At 41.0% G+C, this 21,212-nt stretch overlaps 1 pseudogene; it reads left to right on the top strand.

Annotated features, from left to right (window-relative positions):
* The first annotated feature begins 9,685 nt into the window (after positions 1-9,685).
* Positions 9,686-10,182, top strand: LOC143407793 (large ribosomal subunit protein eL39-like; annotated as a pseudogene).
* The last annotated feature ends 11,030 nt before the right edge of the window (positions 10,183-21,212 follow it).

A 21,212-nucleotide genomic window follows, 5' to 3' on the forward strand; every position in this document is an offset into this window, starting at 1 on the left:
ATTTTCACTACGTTTCTGAGTACCTCACTAAGTTGCTGAGGCTGGCTTTGAACTCTCCACCCTCCTACCTCAGCCTCCCTAGCAGCTGGGATTACAGGAGTATGCCACCACACCTGGCTACCATGCTGTTTTGATTATTATAGCCTTGGAATATGTCTTGACATCTGATAGGGAAAGATTGACTCTGCTTATAACATATTGACTTTGTTCTCTTTTGAAATTTATTTCTCCATATAAATACTGGAGTTTTTTACATTTCTCAGAAATTCTTCACGAACTTGAATTAGGATTGCTTTCACTGTATACATTAAGTGGGAAAAACTAACATCATTTGTTATTAAACCATTCCATCCAAGACACTAGAGTTTCTTTCTACTTCATTTGGATCACTTCTATGAACTTTTGGGTTTTAGTGTTTTCTTATATAGTCTTAAGTAAACTATCTGATTTTTTATGGTTATGTCATATTGTGAATGACCTCCCTTTTATTGCGTTTTCTGGTTGATTATAAGTGGTATGTTACTGGTTTTTGTAGATTGATCTTTTTTTAAAAAAGAGAGAGAATTTTTTTAAATATTTTTTTTTTCTTAGTTTTCGGTGGACACAATATCTTTGTTTGTATGTGGTGCTGAGGATCAAACCCGGGCCGCACACATGCCAAGCGAGTGCGCTGCTGCTTGAGCCACATCCCCAGCCCCTAGATTGATCTTTTTTTTAAAAAAAAAAATTTATAGTAGATAGACATAATACTTTTATTTTCTTTTTATATGGTGCTGAGGACTGAATTCAGTGCCTCACACGTTCTAGGTAAGCACTCTACCAACTGAGCTGCAGCCCCAGGCCTGTAGATTAATCTTGTATCAGGCTACCTTGATGAATTCTCTGACAAGTAACAATAGCTTGTTGATTTTATTGGTATTTTGAGATGACTCACTGTCTAATTATGATTTTAAGTATATAAACATGTATCTATAAATATTTCCCTGTCTCTATAGTAAGCTACTCATGAGTTCATACTAATGGCTCCAATTCCAATCCATGACTCATGGATCATTCTAACCTTCTCTCCTTGCTCATCTATAATGGGAGTCCCCCCATTCCAACATTAAGATACCTGGTTCACTTGTCATGGTGGCATATACCTGTAATCCCAGTCCCTCAGGAGGCTGAGGCAGGTGCAAATTTGAGGCCAGCCAGGGCAATTTAGCAAATCCCTGTCTCTAAATAAATGATAACGATTCAACAATGATGATGATAAGAAGGGCTGGAGGTGTGTAGCTCAGTGGTAAAGTACCCTGGGTTCAATCCCCAATATAGAAAAAGGGGACTGGGGACAGAGGCAGAAGGAAGGGAGGGAGAAAGAAAGGAAATAAATCTGACTCCCACCATGCACTATTCCTTTATTTAATTGTTCAAATCCAGCACACATGAATGTATGTTAACCCATTTCCCCATGGGAAACAACTTTGTCCACTAGAGTTCTTTGACCTTTAGTCTTTTTTTTTAATATTTATTTTTTGGTTAGACACAATACCTTTATTTTGTTTATTTATTTATTTTTATGTGATGTTGAGGATCAAACCCAGGGCCCCGTGCATGCTAGACAAGCGTTCTACCACGGAGCCACAACCCCAGCCCTACCTTTAGTCTTACAGACTCTATGTATTTCCAGAGTAACTCAGGTCAGCACCATTCTCCACTCTCCAATAACTTCATTTCATACATATGCAATACAGCTAGAGTCTTTTGCCACATTCTGCATTAATCCTAAGATCTCTCATTCTCTTGAATGGTTTTTTAAATTGTATATACATAACTGTTCACTTTTGTGCTGGAAGGATTGATGGGTTTGACAGATGCATAGGGTCATATATTACCTGTCACATTATCATGCAGAATAACTTCAGTGTCCCCCCCAATCCCCTATGTTTCATCATTCAACCCTCACCGCACCTTCCCCTCATACCCAATAATTTTGTTTATCATCTTTATAGTTTTGCTTGTTCCATGATGTCCTATAAATGAAATCATACACTGTGTAGCCTTTTCAGACTAATTTCTTTCACTTAGCAATATGCATTTAAAATCATCCATGTATTTGTGTGGTTTGATAGCTTATTCCTTTATATTGCTTAATAGTATTTTGTTATATGGATGTAGCACTCTCCTGGGAGCTGAGTGTAGCTCTGTGTTAGAGCACTTGCCTAGCATGTGTAAATTTGATTCCCAGTACTATAAAAACAAAAGAAAACATCTTTGTTCCTTCCAGTGTTTAGTGGTCACAAATAAAAAATAAAGTGCTATGAACATTTATGTGCTTTTTGTGTGTGTGGACATAGGTTTTCTAATCAGTTGGGTAAATATCTAGAAGTGTAATCACTGAATTATGAAGTAAAACTATAGTAAGCTTTTTAAGAATCTGCCAAACTATCTTTCAAAATGGTTATACCATTTAACATTTCCACCAGCAATGAACAAGATGTTCCTGTTGCTTAACATCCTTGTTAGCAATTGGTATTGTCAGTTTCCTGGATTTTTGCCAGTCTAAAAGGTATGTAGTGGCTATTTATTACTATATTTTTAAAGTTTTCTTTTTGTTATTAATTTTTAGTTGTAATGCATTATGATTAAGATACACAGTCTATAAGCTACTGATTTGTTGGAATGAATTGGTCTTCTTTATGATCTAATATGTGGTGTATTTTTTACGTCTTTTGAGTAGACAAGAAAATAGTGTTTCCTGTTTGTGAACTGAAGTTTAGCACAGTGATTCTGAGCACAGGCTTTGAAATCACCTTGCTGAGTTTCAAACCCTGGTCTAAGGTTAATAGCAGTGTGAACTCAGGCAAGCTATAGTGAACTGCCATGCCTCACCTTCTTTAATAAATGAGAAATATAATAGTATCTGCCTTTTTAGAGTTATTATGGATTCAAAAAATTAATATTTGCAACTTAGAACTGTGCATAGTAAGCATGATATCAGTTGTATAAGAAATAAGTGTATCTAAACTTATTGTATATTTTGAGTATTTTATATTCCTCATGTTTTTACTCTATGCGTGTTTGTGTGTGGGGGGGGGTTAAACCCACAGCCTTCTGAATGCTAAGCAAGCACTTTACCACTGAACTACATCCCCAGCCCTTTTTATTTTTTATTTTGAGTCAGGATCTCCCTAAGTTGCTGAGGCTGGCCTCGAACTTGCAATCCTTCTGCCTCAGCCTCCCAAGTTGCTGGGGCTCATTTTATTTTTTAATCTATCAGTTTACAAGAATAGTGTGCTAAAATCTCTAACTGTATTTGTTGTCATATTTAGTTCTTGCTGACCAACTAGCAATTGTTTGATATATTTTGATACTATGGCAATAGATTCATGTTTGTGACAGATAGATCCTATGTTTCTATTGTTCTTTTTGCAAGTATAAATACAAAATGTCCTTTGTTCTTCCCTCTCTCCCTCCCCCTTCTCTCTCTCTCTCTCTCTCTCTCTCTCTCTCTCTCTCTATATATATATATATATATACACACACACACACACACACACACACACACACACATACATATATATATATATGAAGGATATATATATAGTATGTATTAATATGTAGGAATGTGTGTATACATATATATCCTTCTTTGTGTCTTAATACTCACACACATACAATTTTTTTCTTTACATTTTACTTGGTCAGATACTAACATTGCTACTTAAGCTTTCCTTAGGTTATATTTTCCTCTTATATATCTTTCTTTTACTGGTACTGTGAATTCAACCCAGGAATGCTCTACCATTAAGCTGCATCCCAAATCCTTTCTATTTCTTTTATTTTGAGACACACAAAATAAAAGTTGCCAAGGCTGGCCTCAAGCTTGTGATCCTCCTGCCTCAGCCTCCCAAGTGGCTGGGCAGGTGTGCACACTGCCCCAGCTATTCCTATACCTTTCCCTATCATTTTCAACTTTTACATTTGCTTCTTAAAGGCAACATCTGAATTTTGTTCTTTATTAGAGATTCTTTTGTTTTGGAAAGTCTTTGGAGACACAGTATCTCTATATTGCCCAGGATGGGCTCCAGCTCATGATCCTCCAGCCTCAGCCTCTCAAGTAGCTGGGATTATCTGCATGTGCTACTAGAGAATCTCTCTCTCTCTCTCTCTCTCTCTCTCTCTCTCTCTCTCTCTCTCTCTCTTCTTAAATAAATGCCTTTGTTTATTTTTTTTACCTTTATTTATTTGTATGTGGTGCTGAGAATTAAACCCAGTGCCTCACACATGCTAGGCAAGCTCTCTATCACTGAGTCACAACCCCAGCCCCATAGAGAGAATCTCTTTTAATGTTTAACCCATTTATAATTATATATTTCCTGCTATTTTATGACTTAATTCTCCCTTCTTGTGTTCTTTTCCATTTACTGGGTTTCATATTGTTTTTTTTTTTTTTTTCCTCCCATTTCCTTATTTCCATAGAGTTTTAAAAGCCTTATATTTTCGGTTTGGTCATGGTCTTCAGACCTATATGCATGTTTACTTTTCCTTACTGATTTATTGATTGATTTTCTTTCTTTCTATTTCTCTTTCTGTGTGTATGTATGTATGTACTGGGCATTGAATTCAGGGTACTCTATCACTGAGCTACATCTCCAGCTCTTTTTTACTTTAAAACAGGGTCTAAGTTACTGGGGCTGGCCTCAAACTTTTTTTTTTTTAAGACAATTTTTAATATTTATTTTTCAATTTTCGGCGGACACAACATCTTTCTTTGTATGTGGTGCTGAGGATCGAACCCGGGCCGCACGCATGCTAGGCGAGCACGCTACCGCTTGAGCCACGACCCCAGCCCGGCCTCAAACTTTTGATCCTCCTGCCTGAACCTCCTGAATCACTGGGATTATAGGCATGGGCCACAAGTCCAGCTCTTTCTTTCTTATTTATTTATTTATTTATTTTACAGTAGAATGCATTTTTACATTTTCTTTTTATTTTGTGACAGGGTTTTACTAAGCTGCTTAGGGCCTCACTAAGTTGCTGAGACTAGCCTTGAACTTCCATCCTCCTGCCTAAGCTTCCCAAATTGCTGGTATTACAGGCATGTGCCACTGGAACCAGCAGAGTCCAACTCTTTACTTTATACATGTTTCTGATCCTTGACCCATTTTTGTTGTTGTTGTTATTGTTGTTTTTTAACTGGGGACTGAACCAGGGGCATTTATCACTAAGCTACATTCCCTAGTCTTGCTGGGATTAAAGGTTTGCACCACCAGCCCAGCGCTCGCTCCTTCTCTCTCCCTCTCCCTCTCTCTCTCTCTCTCTCTCTCTCTCTCTCTCTCTCTCTCTCCTAAAAAAAAAAAAAAAAAAAAAAAAGAATATTTTCATGTGCATCTCTATATGACAGATCTTTATTTTGTCTTCATGTTTGAATGATAATTTGGCTAGATATAAAATTCTTGTTTACATATTATTTTCTTCAACTAACCCTTGAAAGTATTTTTATGCTTTTTCTTGCTACTAGTATTACTTAAAATAATTACTTAAAATATTTAAAAGTATTGCTTTACTTATGTGAATTGATCCTTATTCCATTGTAGCCATTCTACAATTTTTTCAAATGTTTCTCCAAACATTTTTGAATTTTTCTCTTACCTATATTGTTCTTAGATTTCCTTTAGTATTTATATGTTTTGGTTTTTCTTTATTCTCTTCTATTTGAGCCTCTAAGCATCTTTTCAATCTGAAGTTACTTGTTTTTATTTTGTTCTGAGAAATTTATCTCTAGTATTCCCTCTCTCCTTTTAATTTATCTCTCTTGAATATTCCTATTATCTGAATGTTCAGACATCTATGTCTAGCTTTCTTATCTGTGAACTTACATTTTTGTCTGTATCCTTCCATATTATTTTCTGAAAGAATTCCTCAATCTGATTTACTAACTCATTAATTTGTTCTTCAGATATTTCCAGCTTTTTATTAATCCCATCTATCATGTTCTTTATTTTAATTTTAGTTTTCATATGAAGAGGTCCCACAATCATTTATTGAAAGCTTGGAGCCACATATTTTACAGAATTCTGAGCATTTCAAATTTTAAAAAGTTAAAGCAAAAATAATCTAATATAATACTTGGATGTGGAACAATATCCTATAAACAGACATATTATTTCTTTTTGGGTTCAGTTCTCAGTACTAAAAAAAAAAAAAAAAAAAATAGATTCATGGTATACACATTGTCCTGCACTTTGTTTTTGCCATTTTTCAAACATAAAGCAAAACATAAAGATTCACACTGAATGAGATAACTACTACTATAAATAGTCCCTTGGCAATTCAGATTTTGTCAATGAATTGTCCTAAAACTTTTTTAAAAAAAATTGTATAACATTTATTTATTTATGTGGTGCTGAGGATTGAGCCAGTGCCTCACACATGATAGGCAATTTCTCTGCCACTGAGTTACAACCCCATCCCTTATTTTTTTAAATTCTGGAATTTCAAAGGTGTTTGTTTGTTTGTTTGTTGATTGTTGATAAGGGATTATGGATTAGTAGTTCCACGAGTTTATTTGTCTAGGGATTTCCTGCTATTGTTTTATATTGCTAATGTGTTTCTTTCTTTCCTTACATATTTATCAAAATAGATTCTAAATTCTTGGTTCAACTGTTTTGTGCTTTTTTTTTTTTTTTTCCAGTTCTTGGAATCCAACACAGGACCCTGTGAACGCTGGGCAAATGCTCTACAGCTGAGCCACACCCCTGGCAAGTTCATCTGTTTTAGAAGTTTTACTTTGAAAGTACAATCTGCCTAATTTGTTTCCCTTAATCTGGGTGTCTTGTTGTTTATCCCTTGGTGTCTGGTTATTTGGGACTTGGATTTCATGTTCCCCTGGGGTCCCAGCAACACTGTCTAAGGGTACTGGGAATTCTGAAGGCTGTGTCACTCCAGCCTGTGGCAGTCCTGATGACCCAAGGAAGTGGAAGGAAAGAGCCCTATACTGGACAGAGGCACACACCCACAATGCATCACTCCTCTGGCTGCCACACACACACCCTACCACGTCCCCCCACAACCCCTTAGGGAGAAGCAGAAAGGAAGAAGGCAACTGACCAGAGCTGGGATTTTGAAAAGAAGAAATGAAGAAGTCACTCTCAACAATCCAGTCCCTTTCTGTTCTTATCAAATTCTCTCTTTGCAAGGCTTTTGTACTATCCTGATATTATCTCCAGAGGACTTTGGTAATTATTTGACTTTATTAAAATGGATTCATGTGAGGTGTGGTGACGCACACCTATTATCGGGAGGCTAAGGCAGGAGATCCCAAGTCTGAGTCCAGCCTGGGCAACTTGACAAGACCCTGTCTCAAAATAATAAATATATAAAAAGGACTGGGGATGTGGCTCAGCAGTAGAGACTTTTGGATTCAATTCTCAGACCTGAAAAAAAAAATAGATTCATATTATACACATCATCCTGCACTTTGTTTTTGCCTTTTATCAATGTATGTAAGCAGGACCTATAATTTTTTTAAACAGCACCACACAACTGCACAATGTTTCGTGGTATGCATAGACCATTGTTTATTTCACAGTTTTCCTTTTTTTGGACATTGTCTCCCTGGCCCTTAAAACAGGTTTGTATCCTTGACTATATTCTCTTACACACTTTAGCATTTATTTCTATAGGCTGGCTTCGCTGCTGTACAGTGGAAAGATGCATAAGACATAGTGACCACATTGATTACTTCTAGGACTGGAACAGAGGAAGAAAAGGGAGGGGAATTTTTAAATTATTCATTGAATATCCTTTAAGATTTTCTATCCTGAATGTGTACTCATTTTATTACATATTTATCATATTGTATTACATATATGTATTTTATACATATGATATATTATATACATATGAACTTGTGATAGAGAATAACTCATTAAATTGGAATGAAGTATGTATAATCATATTCCCTAGTTTAAATATCTCTAATGGCTTTCTATTTTCTAATTTTCAAGTAAAGCTGAGGATCCTTGACAAGGCTCTAAAGGCCTGAATAGACAAGCAACTGTTGACCTTTCCAGATCAGCTGACCTCACTCTTCCCTTGCTTTCAGGTCTCTAACTATAGGAACTTTAATTTATTGCCTGTAAAGCTTCATGCTTTCTGTCTACTCATGGCCTCTGAAAACACTATTCCTTCTGCCTGCAAATTTCTCCCCATCTACTTTGCCTAGCTAATTGAACCCAGGGGTGCTTAATCACTGAGATACATCCCCAGCTCTTTTTTTTTTTTATTTTTTTTATTTTGAGAGAGGGTCTCACTTAATTGCCTAGGACCTCACTAAGTTGCTAAGGCTGGCTTATGAACTTTCCATCCTCCTGCCTCAGCCTCCGGAGCCTCTGGAATTATAGGTGTGTGCCTTCATGTCTGACAACTAGTTAATTCTTATTCATCCTTCAAATCTCAATTTTAAAGTGACATGTTCTGAACAGCTATCCCTGATCCTTCCACCAAGTTGAGGTCAAGTTCTCTTCCCATGATAATTGCATTGGAATATGTACTTTCTTGCAGCATTATCATAATTTTAAAATCCAAATTAAAAGTGAATAAATAAGCTGGGTGCAGAGGCATACGCCTGTAATCCCAGCAACTCTGGAGGCTGAGGCAGGAGGATCACAGGTTCAAAGCCAGCCTCAGCAACTTAGCAAGGCTATAAACAACCTAGAGAGACCCTGCCTCTAAATAAAAATTTAAAAGGGCTGGGGATATGGCTCAGTGGTTAAGCACCTTTGGGTTCAATTCCCAGTATCAAAAACAAAACAACTCCCCGCCCCCCCCCCCAAAAAAAATGAACAAATAAAGTAGATCTAAGTAAATGGAGAAACACACTGGTGCTTATGGATTGGGGAGATTCAACATGTGCAGTGGCACATGCCTGTTCTTCTAGCTACTCAGGAGGTTGAAGGTGGAAAGACAGCTTCAGCTCCCAAGTTCAAGACCAGCCTGGGCAACATAGCAAGACCTTGCCTCAGACAACAGCAGTGTGATAAAGATGTCGATATTCAGTGGGTGTGGTGTCACAAACCTGTATTTCCAGAACTTTGGCAAGAGAATCACAAGTTTGAGGCCAGCCTCAGCGACTTAGCAAACGCTCATCTCAAAATAAAAAATTAGAAGGGCTGGGCTGGGGTTTTGGCTCACTGGTAGAGCATTTGCCTAGAATGTGTGAGGCACTGGATTTGATCCTCAGCACCACATAAAAATAAATGAATAAAATAAAGATATTTTTAAAAAAATTAGAAGGGCTGGGGATCTAGCTCAGTAGTACAGCACCCCTGGGTTCAATCATCAGTACACACACACACACACACACACACACACACACACACAGATGTTAGTTCTCCTCAATTGACATATAGGTTAAATGTAATCTTTATCAATATCTCAACAAGACTTTCTATAGATATAGACAAAAGTATTTTAAAATCTATATGAAAGGCAAAGGAACTAAAACTACTATCACTATTTTGAAAAATAAGAATAAAATGGGAGGAATCAGTCTATACAATTTCATGACTTATTATATCTCTACAATAATCAAGACTGTATGGTGTTGCCAGAAAGATACACATATAGACTGATGAGCAGAATAGAGAACTAAAAAAATAGCTCCACATAAGTAAAGTCAACTGATTTTTTGACAAAGATGCAGAAGCGACTTAATGGAGCAAAAGAGTATTTTCAACAAAAGATTTTGGAGTTATTGTATACTCATAGGCAAAGACCCCCCCCCAAAAAAAAAAGAAAAAACCCCAAAACAACAACCTTGGTCTAAACATCATACCTTATACAAATTATTTCCAATGAATCAGAGATTTAAATATAAACTCTAGAAGCTCCACCTGTCTGTGGCACCTTCTAAATGCCCTCATCCCCCTCTTGGCCTTTTCTTGCCATGGCTGCATGTGCACTTGACTCTGTTCCTCGCCAGTTCTTCTCACAAGACTTTGAGGATCGAGCGATTCCTGGCCAATGAACAAAATCAAAATTGTCCCGTTCCCCAGTGGATTTGAACGAAGGAGGAGACACTCCAAGAGTAGACCCTGGAGAAGAACCCAGCTGGGTCTGCCAGGAATTACACCTGAAATGGCACCCATTTTCATGCTGTCTCAAGGTTATGATCATCCTGTCCCATCAAGCTGAAAATGTCACCACCGGATCAACTGGGGAGTTGGGAATATTTAACTAGGAATGCAATCTTTCTTTAGCTGTGAAGGTACTGTAGTACTGGTTTGGGTTGGTCTGCCAATAAATATGTGAACTGTTTCTAAAACAAATAAAAAAATGTAAAACTCTATAACTCTTAGAAGCTGACACAGAAGAAAATCTTTTGAGACCCATGGTTTGGTTAAGAGGTCTTAGAATGACACTAAAAGCAAGATTCATAAAAGTGAAATGTGGTAAGTTATTTTGATTTGTGATGGTGAAGATATAGAGAAACTAGAACCCTTAACATTGATGATGGAAATGTCAAATTGTTCAGCTGGTGTGGAAAACTTCAATAGGTTCAACACAGAATTACCATATGACCTAGAAATTTCATTTCTGGGTGTATACCCAAAAGAATTGAAAATACATAGGTGGGGGGCTGGAGTTGCAGCTTAGCAGTAGAGTGCTCGCTTCGGACATGCAGGACCCTGGGTTCGATCCTCAGCACCACATAAAAATAAATAAGCAAAATAAAAGTATTCTGTCCAACTACAATTAAAAAATAAATTTATAAAAAAGAAAATACATAGGTGGGCTGGGGGCATGACAAATGGTAGAGCACTTGCCTAACATACATGAGGCTTTGGATTTGACCTAGCAAGGAGGAGGGAGAGGGGCAGAGTGAAAGGGGAGGGGAAGATGTTCAAACAAAATCTTGTACCTAAATGTTCATTGTAACATTATTCACTTTTCCAAAAGATGGGAACAACTTATGTGTCCTTCAACAGATGAATGTATAAACAAATGTGGTATATCCGTTCAAGGGACTATTACTCACCCATAAAAGGAATAAAATAGTATATCATATTACATCATGAATGAGCCTTGAAAACACTATGCTAAATGAAAGAAGCCGGGCACCTGAAGGCCAACTACTGTATGATTTCATTTGTATGAAACATGTAGAGCATGCAAATTTAGAGACGGCATATTAATGTTTTTTTAAGAACTGGGAGGAGTCGGGAATGGGGAATAACTGCTTTGTGGGTACAGGGCTTCTCATTAATAATAATTAAAAAAAAAAGGTTCTGGAGCCAGATGTAGTGGTTCATGCCTATAATTCCAGTGACCCAGGAAGGAGGCAGGAGATACAAAGTTTAGAACTAGCCTCAGCAACTTAGGGAGAACCTGTGCAAAAATCAAAATAAGATGAACTGGGATATGGCTAGTTTCACATGTATTTGTACATTTGTTTCAGCATTCCTGTTTGCATGTATATATGCACACTTCTCACATTTCCATTTTAACTGGTTGAAACTTTTTACTGTCCCTTCTTCATCATTCTGTTAAATAAATTTTTGCACATGCTATTAAAAAAAAAAAAAAAGGACTGGGGATATACTCCTTGGTAAAGCATGCCTGGCTTTAATCCTTAGTACCCAAAATGATGATGATGATTTAAAAATAAAATAATTAAAAGGGCTGAAGTAGAATGCCTCTAGGCTTAATCCCAAGAATCGCAAAAAAAATTAAAAATTAGAAATTTATAAATTAAATGGAACTAGATCATGGTGATGATTGCACAACATTGGAAAAGTTATTGATATCATTAATGACAAATTGTACATTATGTGTATGTTGCCACAATAAAAATGGTGACTTTTATCATATATAAATTATACCTCAATAAAGCAGATAAAAAAAAGCATGTCATTAATGGATGATGAAAGTTGTGGCTGAAATTTTGGTGAATATCATGAAAGTTACATAGAATCAAACTATCTCTCTACCAAGGACTTAATTAATTACAAAAAGAAAAATAATAGTAGACTACAGTGGAGAAATCTGGCAGATACCACCCATGATGGTTAATTTTATGTGTCAACTTAGAGAGTGGTTTTGGAGGAGATTAACATTTAAATCGGTGAATTTTGAGTAGACAGATTGCTCTCTACAATGTAGGTGGGCCTCATCCAATCAGTTGAAAGCCTGAATGGAAAAAAAATTCGACCTCCTCCCAAAGGAGGGAATTCTCCAGTAGACTGACTGCCTTTTGATTTCTTCTATACCTTTGGCTCTCTTGGGTCCTTTTCTTTCCTTCTTTCCTCCCTCCCTCCTTCCCTCCTTTCCTTCCTTCCTTCCTTTCTTACTGTTGCCCAGGCTGGACTCAAATGCTACAGGTGTGTGCCACTATCTCCTGGGTCCTAAGCTTGTCACACTACACTGCAGATCTAGACTGATGAATTTCCATAATTGCATGAGCTAATTCCTTATTTTACACACACATGTACACACACGAGCGTGCTCTCTCTCTCCCTCGTCCCCCTTTCTCTTTCTCTCTTTCTGTCTGGAGAACACTAAGTTAGCATCTTAATCAGATATTCAAAGTTGGGGCTGGGGATGTGGCTCAAGCGGTAGCGCGCTCGCCTGGCATGCGTGCAGCCCGGGTTCGATCCTCAGCACCACATACAGACAAAGATGTTGTGTCCGCCAAATACTAAAAAAAATAAATATTAAAAAAAAAAGATATTCAAAGTTATAACATATTTTCTAACACAAACCATACCAAGGTGGTCTAGTCAGAATAATTTATCATTTATGTAGTATTCCTGCCAAAAGTTTATATCCTGATTCTAATCATGAAGAAACAGCAAACAAACCTAAACAGAGGGACATTCTGTAAATAATGTCCCTCTGTTTAGGTTATTAGTATTAATTAGTATTAGGTATTAGTAACTGGCTAATACTCTCAAAAAAAACAAAACAGTATTTGGCTGGTTGCAGTGGTGTGTGCCTGTAGACCTAGCCACTTGGGAGGCTGGGGCAGAAGGATCACTTGAGCCCATGAGTTTGGAGCCTGCCTGGGTGACAAATACATGAATATATATATATATATATATATATATATATATATATATATATATATATAAAATTTCTTTTCTCTTTCTTCTTTTTTAATAGCTGTGTTTATATATATATATATATATATATATATATATATATATACACACACACATATACATATATGTACATACATATATATTTCCTATGCTTATATATATATTAATGCCTTCACCATCAAGCCAGTACACAGAAGACGGCCCTGGAGGTCCAAAGTCCTCTCTTTCTCTCTCTTTCTCCCCCCCACTCCGGAGAGAGAGAGGGGGGGGAGAGAGAGAGAGAGAGAGAGAGAGAGGAGAGAAGAAAAGAAAAACCTTAGACTTCCAATCAGGAGGAAAACTCTGGGACGGAAGGTCTAGTTTGGCGGCAGAGTACTTGCTTAGCATACATGAGGCCCCCCTGACTTCAATCCCCAAAACTGTGCAAAAAAAATAAAATATAAAAATAAAATCAGGAAAGACAAAAAGAATGAGAAACCATTTTCAACAGAAGACTCTAAAGAGAACTATTAACTAAATGCCATGTGTGATCCTGGATTGGATGGGACTGGGGAGAGCTATGAAAAACATTTTTGCAAACGTTAGTGAAACTGAAATATTGACCATGATTTAGATAATAGTATTGTTTCAATATTATGTTTTCTGAATTTGACAATTATTGTATGGTTATATAAGAGTGTGTCCCTGTTCTTAACTGGAGTGTTTAGGGGTAAAGAGACACGATATGTACAATCTGTTTTCAAATGGTTCCGAAAAAAAAAAAATGCTATTCTTGCAACTTTTGTTTTGAAATTATTTCCAAGTAACTTTTGAAATGAATAAATTTTGAAGTCATTTCCAAATAAGAAGTTTAAAGAGGTCATTGTCTGACTGTTTGATGTCTTCCATGAAGAGAAAAGCCCCATCACTGTCTTGTTTCCTGCTATAGCTTGAACTTTAGCACATAATATGCTCCAAGAAGTGTGTATGGAGTGACAAAGGATGAAATGAAGCCAGCTTCCAATCTGGGCTTCAGACAGGGGCTGGGATTCTGGAAATCGAGCTTTAGATATGCAAAAAGCAAAACCCTTCTGTTTCTCTAGGCCTAACTTTTTCTGAGCTCAGCTCTGAGTGTATATCTACTTCTGAAGTTGAGGGAAATAAGACCTCATTCTCAAAGACAGGGATGAAACCCATGAGCAGAAGACAAAGAGGCTGTGCTTTGCAACAAGGTGACCCATCTTACTGTAATTTTCTCTTCTGTTTCCTTTTAGGAGTTACTGGGGATTGAACTCAGGGCCTGTAACATTCTACCACTGAGTTACATCCCTAGTCCCCACTGTCATTTTCTAAGGCTGTTTCCCTTGGGATTATGGCCCCACTCCCTGCATCACCACCACCCTTGGAAAAGTCATTGCAAAGTTCCAGCCCCCACACCTGGGCAGTGTTGTCCTGAGGGACAAGTTGGAATCTTCCCTCTAACACCAGATCCGAGGAAAAGCAGCAGCCCACAGACAAACTTGGGAGTGGCTGAGGTAGGTAAGTGGATGCTCTGAACAGGGGACCTCAGTAGCCCTGCTCTCTGCTCCATAGGGAGATTAGAAAACTGGTACAATCTTGGGTTTCCTCGCACCATCACTTAGCCAAAATGTACTGGGCACCTACTGTGTGCCAGGCCCTATCCTATGCAAGGAAGCCACTCCTTGGCCTCCTACCTGCTCAACTGGAGAGAATGAGCCCACCTTCAATCACCCACTCCTTGGACCTCTGGGGTACTGACTAGATGGAGAGGCCCTGGATTCAATCCCCAGTGCTGTGAAGAATAATAATGAGAAGAAAGAAAGAAAGTCATAGTGGGGCTGGGGATGTAGCTCAATGGTAAAACATGTACTTAATGTACTCAAGGCACTTGGTTCAATCTTCAGCACCAATAAATAAATAAATAAATAGGTAAATAAATGAAAGAGAAAGCCACACTGTCTAGCCATCCCACAATGTATACATATTTCAAAACAACATGTTATATGCAAGAACTATGAGGTACTTATTTGTTAATTAAAAAATCGTTTGGCCATGTATGGTGGTACATGCCTGTAATCCCAGCTATTTGGGAGTCTGAGTTGGGGCACCCCTGGGTTTAATTCCTAGTGCAGTTCAATATCTCTAGCAATTAGAGAAATGAGAATTAAAACGACACTGAGATTCCATCTTACTCCAGTCAGAATGGCGATTATCAAGAACAAATAACAGGTATTTCACCGACTAGGCCTTGGCCTGGAGTCCCGCATCTACCTTTTGTGGACATTGCTCACTGGACTAGTGTGACACGAACAATCAAGGCACCATGGGTGCGTGTGGACGGGATGAGGGGATACCCTGAGAAGCTCTATGGAAAGCTGGGAGACACAAACAAATGAGCTATGCGCATGGCTGATTTCTGGCTCATGGAAAAGGACTTGATCCCAAAGCTGTTTCAAGTACTGGCCCCTTGGTTCCAAGTTCAGAATGGGAGCTACACAAGAAAGCTTCAGATGCCAAACAGCAGTGAACAGGATGGGGCCAGGATCACAGTGATCCAATAAAAAGGGAATGGCCTCCTGCCCTGCTCTGCCTTGAAGAGACAGCAACCTTACACTTCTACGCCAGTTGCTGCAGGTCCTGCAGCAGGACCTCCACCAGACCCAGGAAGCAAGCCTCAGCAGCTCCCACACACTCAACCACCAAGGGTCTAACTGGAGCAGGAAGGTTTGTGATGCTCTTCAATGCCTGTGATCACAGGCCTTTGGAGCTCTTTTAATGTCTGAGTTCAACACCTTGGTTCTACCACTTTTTGTTTGTGGAACTAGAGTTGTAAAATGGACAGTCTAAATGGGGCCCAGAACCTTCTGGGGAGCCACATGGCCCTCTCTTTGCACAGCACATAAAATTCCTTACATGAATATATGTAAATTTTTCATTTGGTCTTCCCCTAGGATTTCTAGAAAATAATAATTATCAAAATGCTTGGTCATCTGGGATAATAAATTCACGGATAATGTTTCTGGATTGTTAAAAAAAAATACAAATAACAATAAATGTTGGCAAGGATGTGGGGGAAAGGCACACTCATACATTGCTGGTGGGACTGCAAATTGGTGAAACCATTCTGGAAAGCAGTATGGAGATTCCTCAGAAAACTTGGAATGGAACCACCATTTGACCCAGTTATCCTACTAATTGGTATATATCCAAAGGAGTTAAAATCAACATACTACAGTAATGCAGCCACATCAGTATTACTAGCAGCTCAATTCACTATAGCTAAGCTATGGAACTAACCTAGGTGCCCTTCAATAGATGAGTGGATAAAGAAAATGCAATATATATATATATATATATATATATATATATATATATATACACACACACACACACACACACACACACACACACACACAATGGAATATTACTCAGCCATAAAGAAGAATGACTTTATGACATTTGCCAGCAAATGGATGGATCTGGAAACTATCATGCTAAGTGAAGTAAGCCAGTCCCACAAAACCAAAGTTTGAATGTTTTCTTTAATAGGTAGACACTAACCCACAATAATGTAGGGGGTGGTTTGAGGGAAGGAATATAAGTGAAATAGATTACACAATGAGGAATGGAGAGAAGGTGGGGGAACAGGAAAAAAAAAAAAAAAAGACCGTGGAATGAATCTGACATAGTTTCCCCATATATGAAAACAACAAAGTGAATACCACCATCATGTACGACCATAAGAATGGGACTCAAACTACATATATTCCATGTGTATATAATTATATAAAAATGTATCCACTGTCATATACAACTAAAAAGAACCAATAACAAAATTCCCAGTGCAGGGGGTCAGGAGAGAATGAAAAAAGAAAGCGGGGCATGGGGTTATGTATCTACAGTTCCAGCTACTGAGGTGGGGAAATGGGACTGAGGTGGGACAATCACTTGAGCCCAGGAATTCAAAGCCAGAGGGAGTAACATAGCATAACCTCATCTTCAGTAAATGAATAAATATATAAAAAATTAAAAAGAAAGCCACATTATCTATAGTAGTAATTCAAAGCAAGGGTTCTAGCAGGGTGCATTGTCACATGCTATAATCCTTGAGACTTGGGAATCTGAGGCAGAAGGATTGCTAATTTGAGGCCTCAGCAAATTAAGGACACCCTCAGCAATTGAGCAAGACCCTGTCTCAAAATAAAAAAAGCTGGGGATATAGCTCAGTGGTAAAGCACCATTGGGTTCAATCTGCAGTGCAAAATAATAATAAAAACAAAGTTTCTGGCCAGATGGTCTGAGTTCAATATCTTGGTTCTACCACTTTCTGTTTGTCTGTGGTACTAAGGATTGAGCTTGATGGGCCCCTGCCACTGAGCTATATCTCCGGCCCTCTTTTTTTATTTTTTTGAGACAGAGTCTCCCTAAGTTGCCCAGGCTGACCTCCAACTTGTGATCCTCCTGCATCAGCATCCTAAGAAGCTTGGATTATAGAAGGCCACGCGGCTTAGCTCTACCACAGCTTGTGAGCAAATTACTTAATTCTCTGAGCTTCTGTTCTCTGGGTGCTGCGAAGAAAAGTGTAAGATAATAGTAATATCTATCTTTTCATCTATAAGATAATAGTAGTATCTATCTTTTAGGGCTGCTTTGACAATGATGATGGTGGTGGTGATACTGATTTTGGTGCTGGGGAGTGAACCCAGGGCCTTGCATATGCTAAACACTTACTCTACCACTAAGCTACACAGCCAGCTGATGTTGACTAAGAGAAGAAAACACATATCTACTTGTATTTTTCACCCCCTCTGGATCTCTCACAGTTTCCAGGTTGATCCCTCTGAAGAAACACCTTCCCTTCACCACCTAATTCCTATTTAGGACTCAACTTAAATACCTTCCCCCAGCAAGTGTCCCTCTTATATAAGGCTGCTGTTTGTTAAAAGCTTTTATAACACCCATTATTCCTTTGTAATGCAGCGCTTATCTTAGTCTACATTGGCTGTGTGTGTATGTTAACCTGACACCCCCCCCCCTTTTTTTTTTGGTCTTGGGAATTGAATCCAGGGACTTAACCACTTAACCACTGAGCCACAACCCCAGCCCTTTCCATTTTTTGAGACAGGATCTTGCTAAGTTGCTTAGGGCCTCAATAAATTGCTAAGGCTGGCCTTGAACTTACGATCCTCCTACCTCAGACTTCCAAACTGTGGGATTATAGGCTTGCACCATAGCGCCTAGGTCACCCAACTCGGTGTAAACTTCTTTAAGGCTGAGGCTGAGTTTTTTCAGTTATTTAGCCTCAACCCCTCTCCTCTGTCTAGTACTCAGCAGCTCACACTAGCCCCAGGCATCCCTTAACTACATCATATCTCCTCCAACTCCTGGAACCAAGCACCTGAACCCTCTGTGGCTGTGCTGTCCCCTCTTACCTTCAGCTACCATTTGACACCCCACCACCAAAGTGCCTTCTAGCTGGACCTCAGAACCCCTTTTTGGTGCCCCTACCCAGTGGTGGCAAGAAGCCTGCACTGGCCTGCCCCACCCTGCAACATGGTCTAGGTGTCTTGTGGAGTGGCTGTCTTGTCTCTGCCTTGGTTTGCCTCAGCTAAGAAAGCTTTCCCAACAGGATCTCAGGGCCAATTTTGCTTCCAGTGCAGTATGGCTTCTGCCTATGTGTGTGTGATCTCCCATAAGGACACCATCTTTCTGGAAGACTGTCTTATATGCAAGTTCTCCTCAGGACCCAAAACAAGGGCATCTTCTTCCATTTCTATGTGTACAAGTCTCCCAGGTGACAGCTTCCTGCATGCTTGACCTGAGGGCCACACATGGCTCTGATTCATTTGCAAAAGGAGCAGAACATAAAGTCCTTGGGGAAGGTGGGCACTGCCTGGGTCTCCATGGGGCTCATCCACTAATTCTCTCTAGTGTTGAGACTGGGGTGGATTCAGCAGAGAAAGGAGAATAGAGGTTAGTGGCTCAGACAGCATGGAAGAAACAGAGCTGGGACCCAGCTGGAGTGTCCTGTGGACTACACTGTTGTGACAGTGTCTGTGCTTTCTATATTGTCCTTGTGCATTTCCACCCTGAAGTTTCTGGGAAAGGCCAAGCCATCTCTATTATGCTAAGTGGTTTAAGCAAGGCAGTGGGTTGGGGTTAAGGGCTCAGGTGCTCCAGGAGGCAGGATATCCCCTGGGGGCCAGTGTGATTGGAATTAAAAGGATGGAGTTAAGGGGTGGGGGTGAGAACCCTGAGCCTGTCTTGAAAACCTGCTCCCCAGTGGCTGCCCCACACCCCAGCTCTCCATAAGCTCTCTTTGCAGAATGAGTGGGGCGTCTGTAAGAATGCTTGCATGTGTGACCCTTAAACACCCTCACTTCCTGGAAGAAGTTTTACAGACTTTCCTAATCTGCAGGGGAACAGTGTCAACCACATGAAAATTCTGTCGATAACAAGGGACCTCTTTTAGAAGCAGAGATGTTTTCTCCTGAGGCGCTGCAGGAATGGGTGTGTGGGGACGGGGGTCACTGCTGTGACAGGGACAGTCTGCAGCCCTAAGGCTGAAGGGCTTCATTCTCAAGGCCCCAGGTAACGTCAGAAACCCGGGGGTTATAGCCTGAGGGAATCATCCTGCACATCCTCCCCACCCCCAGCACGAGTAGAAGGATGGCGCTGCAGTGATGGCAAGGCTGGCTGCTTCCTGGTGCGGGGAAGTCGCTGCAGTGATGGGGGAGCGTCGCTTGGGGTGAGTGGTCACTGAAGTGACCACAACTGCTAAAGGTACCTGCAGAAATGGGGGAGGTTTTCTGCAATAATTAAAGAGCATTTTGCAGAAGAAAGGGGCTGGCTTTAGGGGGGAAGAGTCCTACGGTGATGGGGCGCTGGGGTTCGCTGCAGTGAGAAGGGAGGGTCACTGCGGTGATGGGAAGCCTCCTCAGGGCGGGGTGTGGGTGGGCAGGGTAGGGTGATAATGGGATGGCTGGGGTCGCTACAGGGGTGGGGGTTGCAGACTGAGCGGCTCTGCCGCGCTCGCAGGCTGCCTTATCTCCCCAAGGATTGAAGGGGTGGGGCCTCTGAGGCCTCGGTCCCTCACTGATGGGGGCTGTGCGGCGACGGGTACGCGGGCCCCGCACTGCGGTGCACTGCCTGGCTCCCGCCGCCGGGGCTGGAGCTGAGGCGGTACCGCGCCCGCAGGAGGGGGAGCGCGGCCCAGTCGCAGCGGCGGGCGGGGCCGAGGCGGGCGAGCGGGGCGGCCTCTGGGAGCGGGGGCGGGACCACCACCCGCACTGCCCGCGCCCCAGCTAGGATCACAGCGACCGCCGCCGGAGTCCCGAGCCGGCTTTCCCCAGGTGCCGGAACTCACTGCGAACCTGAACTCAGAGGCTGCACAACCCACCCTTTTTCGGATCGCGACGCCCAGAACTCCGCAGAGGAGCCACGGTGAGATTGGGACTGCCCGCAGGGAGGGGGACCGATCCTAAGTCTCAGCCCCCAGCATCCTCTGTGGAGACCGCGGCGACAGCAGCAGCTCCCCACTCCCAGATCAGCTCTGCCAGGGTGGGGAGAGGTGCACTGGATGGATCGCATAGACTCCCCCTGCTCCGACGCCTTTCTCGGTCTGGCCTCCCAAAAGACCCCTTCTTTTCGCTTCCCTGTCTCATTCTTTTTACCCCAAACCCTCCATTCAGGTCTGCAGCCCTTCGCTGCAGATAAGGTACAGGAGAGACTGCAGCCTTTTCGACTCCCCATCCTCTCCTGTCCCTTGCTGGGCTGGGGGCACCCGGGAGGATGCTGGCCCTTTAAACCTTTGATCCTCACCCCGAACATCTTCCATCTCCACCCGCGCCACTTCCGACAGCTGGCAGCTACCGGGAGCCCCGGGGGGCCCGCAGGTACGGGGGCGGTGGTGAGGCCCCAGTGGATGATGGAACAGCTGGTGACAACCCCCTACCCCCACCCCGAGAGGAGCCAGCGGCGGGACTCTAGGGCGCCGGGAGTGCCGGTTAATCATTAACCCTCCGCTCCCCGGGACCCCGTGCTGCCCCGAGCTGCGCTCCGCCCGGCTTCCCAGGTAACGGGCAAAGCTGTCCAGGTCGCCATCCCTGCACCTCCCTTTCTTAT

Source organism: Callospermophilus lateralis, chromosome 10, assembly GCF_048772815.1.
Source record: "Callospermophilus lateralis isolate mCalLat2 chromosome 10, mCalLat2.hap1, whole genome shotgun sequence".
Classification (NCBI taxonomy): domain Eukaryota; kingdom Metazoa; phylum Chordata; class Mammalia; order Rodentia; family Sciuridae; genus Callospermophilus; species Callospermophilus lateralis.